This window comes from Triticum urartu, chromosome 2A (genome assembly GCF_056163025.1).
Source record: "Triticum urartu cultivar PI428250 chromosome 2A, HENAU_Tu73, whole genome shotgun sequence".
NCBI lineage: Eukaryota > Viridiplantae > Streptophyta > Magnoliopsida > Poales > Poaceae > Triticum > Triticum urartu.
The window spans coordinates 192,032,829-192,045,492 of record NC_141874.1 but is presented as its reverse complement, the minus strand read 5'-3'; the positions used below and the strand labels follow the sequence as shown (position 1 = coordinate 192,045,492).

Genomic DNA, 12,664 nt, shown 5'->3' with positions numbered 1-12,664 from the left:
GCTCAAAACCCCTTCTCATTCCACGACACAACGCGAGGCATGATGACATGAACAAACTCTTTGAAATCAGCTGCCATGAAAATATGTACTGCAGAAAAAATTGTCGACCTCAGAGATAAAACTGAAGCAATTACAAAAACAAAATAATGTGCACATGGTTTAAGAACAGACGGGCCTGTCAATAATAATATACTGGAGATAATAGACCGATCTAGCTAGTCTCTGGCTAATTGGTACAATAAGACGGCGTAGAATCCCTTCATGGACAGTATGCTGACAAGAAAACACCTGCACGTTATAGCTAGTAATCACGATCTCAGATGAATGTGCTTAACCGCTGCACGCAGCTGAAGCTGAACCAATGGCATGCCACCATCCACACGCCGAACGAAACCAGGCAGTCAGACATAACACCATGTCCACAGGGATCACGGCCATGGCGTGGCGCCGAAACCACATGCGTCTCCAGGAGGACCGTCTTGGCCTACTCCGTGGCGCTCTTTCCCCAGCAGTCCAGCTGCACCTTCTCTTCTTTCTTGTCCGCGGACGCAATACTCGCTTCAGGCATGAACCATCGCCTAGGAGCACCGGTGCGTTTGGAGCGCGGAGGAGCTCGACCTCACCGCAGTGTCCGCGCGAAGTGCCGCACGACGCGGGACACTGCTTCATCGCGGAGACGCCTCCTGTGTGTGTCAATGCACGCGTCGCGGACGCACTCCAGGAACCGGATGACCTCAACGCTGCCCGGTGTAGGCTCCCCGAGGACCTGGACATCGAGGTACGTACATGCGGCTGTCATCGGCTGCAAGGAACACGAATGTGCGTTGAATCATCGTAGGCGTGATGGTGCCATCGGTGGTGCCCCGGCGCGTGGTTGAGGCAGAGCACCTCCAGCGCACGGGCTGCCGCTGTCGCAGTCGTGCTCCGCCGCCGCCAACGACGCGGCCCCATGGCTTGAAAGTTGACGGCGTGTTTGGATCGAAGACAAATTAACTGATGGATTTCCTTGTTCTTCTTCGATTTGTAAAGAAATCTTCTCTGAGTTGTAGATGAACTAGGATTGGATTTTTTTCTTGAGGAAGAACGGATGAAGCAAGGGGAAGAGGAGGCAGCGTAGGAATAGCCCAATGTAGGAACATGACCCAGCCGCCAAGTTGGGTTCGTTAGCCCAAAATAAGCCCAATGAACTAATCGTTTTATAGATCTGGGCGGGCGAGGTGCACTCACGAAAAACAAATGAAATTAGTACCACCTCGCGAGTATATGTTTTAAATTTAAACTGAAAGCGTAAATTCACAAGAAGAAAGTGTATTGTAACGATGAACCCGCAGAGTCAATCCGTGCTTTATTATTAAGGATAGATTACTAGGAAAAATGCCCGTGCGATGCAACGGGAGAATAAAACATCATATACCCATAACCAATAAACATGTATAGATCAAGTCTCTCTCCCGGATCCATGTCTTATATTTTAACATGTTATCCTATAAGACTCATCTTATTCGTGTTGTTATTTATCCTCCTGTCCGTCCTCGTCAATGGTGGTTGTAGTGGTCACCGAACATGGTCAATCATCTCAAGGCGGTGAGCACGTCCAACACACGGCACATGTATCGCTTAACCGCGCTAGCGCAAGAGAATGTTTAAAATTTAAAATAATGTCGTCGAGTTGGATGAACCATGAGCAAGAAAATGTTTTAAACTTAAAAAAATAGTCAAGCTGAGAAAAAAACATATCAACCTAAAGGGGTCAATTGCCCTAAGGGAAGTGTTGAATTAGAAATAATAATAAAACTCATATTCTTTCGTTTTGTTTCCCCTTCCCTGCGAGAGAGGCGGAACCGAAGGCGACCCGGCTACCACCGTCCTCCGCCAGCGACTCGAGGGGTTCCTCCTCTCTCTGGCAGCCGCTCCGACGACGGCGGGAGAAGGGGGAACCTCACCGTCTCGTCGATGGCGTGTAGTTAGGTTAGGGCTTAGGTTTTCTTCTTTCACCAGTTTCTGTATTGACAGTTATGGTGGTGGCGGCGTGGTAAATCTGCTTCGGATTCGATTCCACTGGGTTGTTGTGAGGCGGTTGGCGGCGAATTTGGTAGTAAGCTAACCAATTGAGGCTGGTGCGGCGGCGGTGCCGATCTCGAGGTGGAACTTTTTCTTTTTTGCTTTGGGTCCGCCGTCATGGTGACGCGTGCTCCGGCCTCAACATGGGGGCATGGAGCTCTAGTAGGAACGTGGTGACTCCAGAGGTTTTCTTCTTTCACCAGTTTCTGTATTGACAGTTATGGTGGTGGCGGCGTGGTAAATCTGCTTCGGATTCGATTCCAGTGGGTTGCTGTGAGGCGGTCGGCGGCGAATTTGGTAGTAAGCTAACCAATCGAGGTTGGTGCGGCGGCTGTGCCGATCTCAAGGTGGAACTTTTTCTTTTTTGCTTTAGGCCCGCCGTCATGGTGACGCGTGCTCCGGCCTCAACATGGGGGCATGTAGCTCTAGTAGGAGCGTGGTGGGAGCGTGGTGACTCCGGATTTACAGGTTCTCGTGGGTGGCGGTGCTTCATCATCATCGTTCAACAAACTGACGCAAGTGGCGGCGTAGTTCTGATTTGGCTTTTTAAGTATGAATGGCATCATCATGCATGTACATGTCTCAAAGTATATGGTGTGCTCCTCTTTTATTTAATTATTAGCTAGCCACTTGATCGATTCTCTCTCTCTATCCGCGTCCCTTTTCATCGGCTTAATTAAAGCAGTTATTAGCTAGCCTCCCCGTGGATATTGCTAGCCCGTCCACGGCCGCCTGAGCACTGTCTGGCCTTCCGCACCTTGCGCGACGTTTAAGGCCGGAGGCGCCATGCCTCGTCCTACCCGGCAACCAGCGAGTGGCGTGCTCCCGGCCATCGAGAGCATCCCCTGCCTCTCCATGCGAGGCGGCACCGGCCGGGCGTGGCTCGTGCTCGTGGTGGTGCCGGCCGGGTGGCTGATGTTCCCGTCATTTTCCCACGTCGCCTCATGAATGCCTGCTTTTTCTCTTGCTGTTTTTCCACGTCTTAGGTGCCACGTGATTGCTAGTTTTCTAGAGGTATATTAACTGGTCTAGGTGGATGTGAAAGACCGATGTGGTACTTTTAAATATGTGAAGCCATTGATGCGACTCATGTATAGGTAGGTATTTTAGCAAGGATCAGGATGTACGAAATATTGCGTGTGCTTCTTTCGGCCAAGGTCCAGCCAGAAGCACAAGGCCCAGCCGGACGTACAAGCATAGGGAGGCAGCGTATTTTCTGACGGATGGATGAAGGTTTTAGTACCACCTCGGATATGTGTTAAATCCAAACTGAAAGCGTAAAATCACGGGAAGAAGCGTATTGTGACGGTGAACCCACAGAGTCAATCCGTGCTTTATTATTAGGGAGAGACTAGCACACATACGCCCGTGGGTTGCAACGGGGTAATAAAGATTGACATTATTCTACTGACAAACTCAATCACAATACCTGTATGAATTTCATAGAAATTTTGTTAAAATATTACTAGCAAAAAGGGTCCGTACGTTGCAATGGGTTCAAATCAAGCTACTGAGATCATATAATGTATAACCCACCTTGTTTATTCAAAATCAAATAAAATTGGCCACTGGTTGCACTTAACAATTATTCATGCTAATATAATACATTTAGTTGATGGCTTACATGAGACAAGTTTTAGAGACAATAGTTTATTCCAAAAATCTTAGTTTAAATTTAGCATTTGAAACTTTCATTATCAGTCGCATAATACAAATCAAAATTGCAACAATAACTAACTACAAATTATTTAGGTGTATGAAAATCAATCATTAAATCAGCAAAATAATGTGCTCACAAAAGTCAAAAACATATGCTTCACAAACTAAATGCATGTAGAAGGAAATTACTGGCCTCATCACAAATTCACGGCCGTCTTTTGACATGACCAAATTCCAGGGAAGGCTGGTTAGAATCGGTGACAACAAGGTAGATAGATATTTTCTCAATTCGAGATGACTCGAGTTGAATCTTGCCGATATGAGTTCACACAACACCTTTGAATTTTTGGTCCTTTGTCCGCGACTTCAACCACATACCTCCCGCACAACACCTTCCCTTCATGCTTGACACACAGCCTGCAACCTCCATAGCAGCAATCTGGCGTTTGCACTCTGCCGCCCAGTCCTCCATGAAGTTGTCTGCTTGTGTGCTTTCATGGCAGCTGGGTGCGGTACATTTTTGTGTATGTTTTTTGGGAGAATTGTTTTGCGTGCTGTAGGAAAAAATATAACACCACACACCCTCATCCTATCGATCCCGCGTCCCCTCACGCGCCGCCAGCACCATTGACGTCGGTCTCCTCTTCTCCCCCTCGCGTCCACTCGCCGGCAGCCGCGCGCGTTCCTCTGCTTGCACCGCGCCATAGCCCGCTTTCTGCCGTCGCCCAACAACAACCTAGAAGGTTCCACCGCGCATCCATCCAGCGCCCACAAGCCTCCTCCTCGCTCGATCCGAGCGGGAGATGGCCCCGCGCCCCTCTTCCCACACCCTCATCCTATCGATCCCGCGTCCCCTCACGCGCCGCCAGCACCATTGACGTCGGTCTCCTCTTCTCCCCCTCGCGTCCACTCGCCGGCAGCCGCGCGCGTTCCTCTGCTTGCACCGCGCCATAGCCCGCTTTCTGCCGTCGCCCAACAACAACCTAGAAGGTTCCACCGCGCATCCATCCAGCGCCCACAAGCCTCCTCCTCGCTCGATCCGAGCGGGAGATGGCCCCGCGCCCCTCTTCCCACACCTCGAGCAGCCCCGCTCGATTGGATAGATAGGAGTTCCTCGAAGCTTGACTGTGCGCGCCCACCACCTCGTCCCCACACAGCTCGTCGGAGCACCAGCAGCAGCGCCCTCATACCGCCGAACGACGTCCCTCTCCGCCTTCGCTTTCCTTCGCTCCTCACCCTGCTCCTCCCTGTCCATTCTCCCTCGTCTCATTTTTGTTCTCAAATGGAACCATCAACCATGGCTGCTGCCCCGGAGCTGTGGCAAAGCGGCCAACCCTTCCTGATGTGCTACTCACTGCGAGGCACCTCCTGATTTCCAAGGCTTATGAATTGGTGGGATTAAATTTACAGGACCGAGGTGGGATTATCTGTTCGTTCCCGTACGCGCGAGAGAAAAGCGTGGTTGCCGGCGCGGGAGGCCCAACCTGGCCCATGAAGCCAGTTAGCGTAGCACCAAAAACATACCAAAAACTCATGGGTGTCGTGCGTGGCGGACCACATGATCACATGAATAGTACCACCTCGGATGTAGAAAATAATATAGGTGGAAAAAACTGAAAGCGTAAATTCATGGGAAAAAAGCGTATTATGACGGTGAACCCACGGAATCAATTCATGCTTTGTTATTAGGGATAGACTAGCAAAAGTGCCCGTGCGTTGCAACGGGAGAAACAAATTATCACACTTAGCGCCCCATCCTTGTTACCACTTTCACGCTGTCCACTACACGGCGAACATTCCACTTAAGCTTGGAGCTAATGAAGAATCGTCTACATACACAGACCAGCGAACAGTCGCGTTTGAGATCCCGACCACATCCGCGCAATCTAATGATTGCGTCTTGTGTTTGTGCTATCCATATTTTACATCGTAGCAGTTCAGTACCAGTCCGTAAAGGACACAAAAAATCTTCAAATTTAACTTTAGTTTAAAACAACAAACACCTTTTTTTGTGGGGTAAAACGATCAACACCAAAGAATAGGGGAGGTTGCGAGTTTGATTCATGTCACGGTCAACTATTTTTGCCTCATCTCCTAAATGGGTTGGTGGGTCTGATTTGTTGGGCCGGATCGCACAGACAGGTTGGGAGGGCACTTTTTTTCATTGGTGGAATGTAACACGGACGAACGGGGCAGAGGCCCGGCGGCCCAGGACAGACGATCTGTAGAATAGCCTAGCTGAGTATGGACAAACGCTATGGACATACCAAATGGGAGGCCAAATAATATTATACCTCCATTTATATAAAAAAAAATAGCATATATGCCCGTATGTTACAACAGTAAAACAAAGTGATATAAATTTAGTGAGGATTGTATGCACAAACATAACATTCAATATGTTATAAAGTTGGCGCAAATTTAGTAAGTATCATAAGTGGGTCTGCTGCAACCGAAGAAAAAATAATGTGAATTTAGTAAGGATTGCATGTAGGAAAAAAATGCCACATCATTTTTATTCATAAGATATGGATGAGGCCAGTATGCCTGTCATTGGTTCAAATTAAATTCCATGCCAACCAAATATGGCGCCCACAAATCCCGCACGTCCTATCCATTTGGTAGGGATCCTCCCTCAATCCTCCTATAATTACCGTATATTTCCTTATTGTGTATTTCTTCTCTTTCTTTCCTTATATATCAAGCATGTCATGAATCTCAGTTGCCAGCCGGTTAATTACCACATAATTACCCTATATTTCCTTTCTCTCCCTTCCCTTTGGCCTTCCTTCTTTATTTCTCATGCAATATCCATGCCTTATTCTTTTCTTAATTTCCGAAGCAGCTCGATGCCTGACAACCTAAGAACGTATATAAACTGCAAAAAACTAATGTAAAATAGCAAGGTGGGACTATTTAATAATATGTAAACAATTATGAAAAAGCTTCCAACCTGCTCCTTGTCCGTCCCGTGGGCCGCAACACCCGTCTCGGCCCAGCATTCCGTGCCCATCAAGCACCCAACTCCCTCAGCCCGAGTATGCTTGTTTCTTATTCTTTATGTTAAGGAGCCAGACGCCCAAATAGGCACATCCATGAGCCTAGCTAGACTGGTTTGCTACGTTGGCATCTTCACGGCAAACCATGGTTTGAATCCCAGTTTTCTTATCCCAACTTTGTTTTTCTATTTTTATTCAAACTAAAAGCGTAAAATCACAGAAAAAGGCGTATTGTGACGGTGAACCCACGGAGTCAATCCGTGCTTTATTATTAAAATAGGGATAGACTAGCAAATAGCCCGTGCGTTGCAACGGAAGAAAAAACCCACACTCTAACCCAACGGCTCAAGACCCCGTATTGCAAAAAAAAAATGTGAATAAATTTCAAAATTATACTGAAGGAATGTGGAATTTAAATCACAAAAATATATATCTGGTTGTGAGTATCTCTTCACGTCTTTGTTGGAATTGCTTAATGATGCCCAAAAAATATTGCATTATACCGTAAATAGTAAATTTCATTTAGTACTGTCTTTGATTCACTACGGTGGTAACACGAATGTCCATGAGCCAATGTTGGCTAGGTTTATGGACTGTAGCATATCACTATTCGTGTCCAATGATATTAGGAGGGTTGTAAAAAGATGCTCCATCCCTGTCTAATATAACAGAGAAAAGTGTGGAGTTTATTTCGCACATAGCGGGGACTCCGAGTCCGTATCTTATTGCTTTGGTGATGGGTGAAAGAAACAACAAACCTGCACTGCGTGCCACTATTTGCCACCTTTTGTATTCATTTCCAACAAACGTCAGAAATAAGATTACTCTCATCTTTTGTAACATTGTGAAAGAAAAGTTGTTTCACTAAAAGTAAAAACCCAAATATCTAGATTCTTGTTATTTTTTTGCGGGAAAACTTTGTCAAACTTGCAAAAGTTGTTAGGTTTTCTTGCTTCTCGCAATTTAGTGTTTACTTGTGTGAGGTTTGTAGATGATCTGAAAACTACAGCTCCTATGACATGAAAATATAGAGAAGGTTTGATTCAAGTACGAAGGAAACTTTTGTCAAACTTGAAGAACCCATATGCAACAGGAAAAAAAATTGACGTGTATATATTATTAAATGGAGTCGTTGACCCTTATAACCATTACATGCGAGCGTACAATCTCGTTTCAAGGTGTGCGTTTGACAAATCCTTTGTTTCAAAATAGCAATCATGTCATTGTGTATGCCCGATGCCATACCATCGTTTGGTTCGTGTAGATGCATACGGTCGCTTTTTTTTAAACAACAATCAATCACCTATTTTTAACCGGTACTTTGTTTTTCATTATACTTCTAGAAAAATATTGTACATGAACAACAATAAATAAACAATTTTTTTATTATGATTTAGACATAGTATTTTTTTTGCAGGTTTTAAACAATCCTAACTTGTGGTTGGATGATTAGATGGATTGTGGTATCCCCAGCCCGCCAGTGTTCAAATCCTGGTGCTCGCATTTGTTTCTGAATTATAATATGCCAGCTCAGTCTTTCGGAGGTGCTCATAGGGGTAGGGTGTGCGTGTGTGCGTTCATAGGGGTGAGTGTATGCGCGTGTATATGAGCGCTTGCGTCTGTACAGTGTTCAAAAAAAACATTCCACACTAAAAAAACAATTGTAACATAATTTTCTCTCGAGTTATGGTCGGGATAAAGCTACACATTCATGGGACTATAGCCAGTGATGGAGGACCGAAAAAAATTAATGGGGCGAACTCAAGCATGAAAGAAATTCTTTCGATGCAAATTACTAAAATTCTTTGAAAATCACACTATTGTGAGGTCATTTTTTATATTTATTTACAGAGGGAGTACTAAAAATCTCTCTCTATTCCGTTTTCCCTTCCCATAAGGGCCACGGAGATGGGAGATCGAGAGCTGATCTTTATTTTCTCTCCCTAATTCCTCTCCTTTCCTTCTTATTACGGGACGGGACAACTTCCCAGTTTTCTATTTTTTGCTTTCAATCCATCCTTTCTTATTACAGGAGAGCTTCCAACTTTCCCGTCTTTCCTTTTTTTTAGGAAACATGGGACCCACGCACCTCAACATGTTCTCTAGATGACTTCCTGATACCCAAGAAAATTAAAGCTGTATATAAATTGGGCAGATTTGCTGTAAGGACGCGAGGTGGGACTATTTAAAAGCTGAGTCGGCCATTGGTTCCTACAAATAACATAGGTAGCTCGGTTGGCTTCGCTGTTATTTGTTACGCGTTAGGTTTGCGGTTCGAATCCTCTAACCAGCATGCATTTTTTGCTTCAAACAGGATAGATGGGCCTGGCTTTATTATTAGGAAAAGACTAGCAAAAAATGCCCGTGCGTTGCAACGGGAGAAACAATCCACCCACATGACCATGTATTTGTGAACGCATGACGTAGTATTGTATCAACTATGATGAAATCAAAAGCTAAAATGAGCAAAGTTAGAGGATTAACATACATCTCCAGTGACGAGATTGATTATGCAAAGCAAAAAAGGATAACAATGTATCAACAGACTTAGCTTGATGCCACATCAATTCGCATGTTCAAAGTTTGATCCTCAAACATACCAATCTTGAAAATATTTTGTTTTTGAATAAATATGAACCACGAAGGAATCAAACATATAAAATAATTCTAAGCAATTAAGAATCTACAATTGAGACATAATCGTGGTGTTAATAGCAGAATGACCATTTTCTTAAACAAATTTTAGAATCAAAGATATTAGATGTGAAACTTCTGGCTTTTGCGATAATGGAACTGGGTCTTCTCATACTGCTCAAGTACATCCTTACCTTCTCATTTAGGACCTAAATGTTGAAAGGAAGCAAAAAAAGGAAGTCAAATTTGTGGTCCCTGAAAACACTTACATTGTAAACCAAAAATATGGTCTTCCCACGACTACCTTATCAGAGAACTTGTATATATTTGAAGGTTTGTCTAGAAGGCAATTAATTAAGTCTAACTGAAGGGTAGCGTTTTTATCAGAAAAGTGTTTTCTTAGTCAGCAACTGATAAAAAATGCATCTTGTACTCCAAATGGTAGGCAAATGCTGCATTTTGGAGGAAACGACATTCCAAACATGAATATAAGCAAAACCCAGGAAATTATTAAAGATGATTTTACTCTTCTTGGAAGCAAGATAAGTTCGTTCAGATGTAGTCGACTTCATTTATTGTCCAACTTTATAGTGTTACTAACATGTCTACACTTTTAACTAAAATCCAAACTAAGTGGCAACTATTCTGTACCTTGCAATTGTGTTTTCTGGAGCATAAAAAAATTGGCAGTCCCTATACTTCGAGCCAAATACTACTGTTCTTAAGACAACATTATTGACTATTTAATCTTTCCAGTAGGCTTTTCACCAGCGACGTGTTATATATTACTACCGAAAAATAGTAAATATGATAATAATAAAACTGAAATTTTGCAGTTGAAAACATGGATTTTGTAGCAGACCAAATAGTCCTAAATCTGAAGCAAAATAGAACATGGCATATAAAAGTATTCTGTAAGAAAAAAAACACCATGCACACTCTTTTATTTTTCATCTGCAAATCCGTGGCATCCGAAATAGAGTAGTCCAAAATCCATCTCCTCTTACAAACCCTTAAGAACCAAGCAATTAAACATCATGGAAAGGTAGAACTAACATAAATTCGTACCAAAATTTACCTGGCAGCTCCAAAAAGTTAACAGGCATTCCCAGAAGACCATTGTTCTCTGCCCCTGTATGACATCTGCACCAAAATTGCAAGAATAAAGAACCACTTTCTCCTCTAAACTTAATTAGCACATGTATCTCCTATGGACGATGTTTACTCAACTCTGTTTAATCCGCTCACAGGAATAGAATCTCCTGTGGGTATTAACCACAATCATGGCACTGGCAATGCCCACAATGGTATGGACCCAATACCCCTCCCGCTCTGCTCTCTCCCCTGCCGGTGTTTGCCATTATACCGGAGGACGTCGCCACGTGGGATGCTGAATGGAGGCACCGCCACCGGGATCTGGATGTTTCACAGGAAGCTTGTTCACCCAATCATCCTACATCCCTGATGTCATATGAAAAAAAATTCCATCTGAAACATCAACACGAAATCAAGAATAAGTCTTCATGTTTAATGAGGTAGTGCTAAATCAATTTCCTATGCCGCTTAATCAATTTCCTGATTTCATGAAGCCATATAAAAGATATTTCCCTGATAAAGTAATAATTCTTCAAACACAAATTTCTTGTGGGAATTAGCACAAACATTTGCTTGGCAACCAAAACTCAGTTTCTCATATTACACTGTACTGTAGTAATGTAATGGGTACTATCGATCTTCTGAAAAATAATAAGAAGGGCTAGCTTATAAACAGAAAACACTGTTTTATGGCTCAATAAGTATTAGCAAACATGACATGATAGCAGGAGTGCTATGATCAATTTTACAAAATTGGGCAATAATGTAGCAAGGCGTTCAACTTGTTTGGGCAAGTGATGTTCAGCATGTTCAGTTTGATCTTACCAAAAGGATCAACGTAATTCAAGACAGGGGAACTGAACCAAGAATACATTGGTGCCTATCAATAACTCCCAATTGGATTTCGCCTTAAATCAGTGCAGGGGTGGCAGGGGAGCACATGTGTATACTTGCACGTGGTCATGAAGATCGGTTCAGATGAAGTAGCGTCCTCGTCGGCGTTGCAGAGGAGGGCCTGAGTGGAGGAGCCGGCTTCCGTGGATAGCACATGCTGAGATGGGGAGCGGCTACACGACAAAAAAATTTCGGAGGCCACCAGCACATTGGAAATCCATCAAGAGTTGGCCTGCAGTGTTGGAGTATATAGTCAATGTTCTCAAGACTTTGCAGATTCAACTTCTCAAGTAAAATCATAGTAAAATTGATTCGTTTTACACATTATGAACATTCAGAAGTAGATAACAAAACTATCAGGCGGCTATTCACTGTTGCTAAAATTGTATCTGACCATTAGATGAGTAAGTCACCAGAGAAGTTGTTATGTATATAGAACATGTACTTCCAACACTCATGGGTGCTGCCCACACGCCACAACAAAATCTTTGATACAAAATCAATCAGGGGAGAGCATGCCCATGCCACTGAACTCTCACGCGATCTGGGGGTTGTTGTTGGCCACAAGATGAACTTATGAAGGGCATCTCTAGCAGTTAGCGACGATGCGACATACGTTTTTTACAGGGAGGAGAGGAATCGGGACACATACCTGGATCCGCCGACCGGAGCCACCGCCGGAATCCGCGCCGTCCTTACTCTGCCTTCTCTTCTCCCCATCTCACCTCCTCTCTCTCCCACGTCTCTTCTTCCCACGAGATCGAGGCGCCACAGCCATGGAGCGCCGGCCGCCGCGCTGGATCCTGACCTGATCCGCCTCGCCGCGACGTCCGCCGCTTCCCCGCCGTTCCCCGCCTCCCCGCCGTTCCCCACTTTCCGGGGACTTTCCGGAGCCTTGCCGCCGTCGTCCTACATGTCCCGATTGGATCGGGACTTCGGGAGCGCCGCCGCTCGATCTAAAGCCAAACGTGCACAGAGGGTTGACGAAGAAAAATAACTGCGGGTTAAATTAGCGAGAACCGTTTATTCGAGGGTGAGATACGGGGCAAGGCCCAACTGGATCGCGGCCCAGTTAAGCGACCAAGAACGTAGCGGTCAATCGAGTCAATTGGAGAGACAAAATTTAGTACCACCTCGAATATGTTTTAAATTTAAACTAAAAACGTAAAATCATGGGAAGAAGCGTATTGTGACGGTGAACTCACGGAGTCAATCCGTGCTTTATTATTAGGGATAAAGTAGCAAAAGGGCCCGTACGTTGCAACGGGAAAAAATATCATAATCTTCAATGACCATGATTACATTTTGTTGCATCACCAAGA

General features: G+C 44.5%; 1 long non-coding RNA gene and 1 pseudogene across 6 annotated transcripts; both read right to left on the bottom strand.

Moving 5' to 3' along the window:
* Positions 1 to 316: 316 nt before the first annotated feature.
* LOC147984497 (uncharacterized) lies at positions 317 to 951 on the bottom strand (annotated as a pseudogene).
* An 8,304-nt stretch (positions 952 to 9,255) lies between these two features.
* LOC147984496 (uncharacterized) lies at positions 9,256 to 12,336 on the bottom strand. Of its 6 annotated transcripts, none has more exons than XR_015616044.1 (4): positions 11,995 to 12,336; positions 11,274 to 11,574; positions 10,432 to 10,841; positions 9,256 to 9,562 (listed from the first exon to the last, which is right to left on the bottom strand). It is a non-coding gene; the product is annotated as an uncharacterized LOC147984496 (long non-coding RNA). The 6 variants fall into 6 exon arrangements; XR_015616047.1 differs by having other exon boundaries at positions 9,256 to 10,496; positions 10,584 to 10,841; XR_015616042.1 differs by having other exon boundaries at positions 9,256 to 10,841; positions 11,995 to 12,335.
* Positions 12,337 to 12,664: the final 328 nt, after the last annotated feature.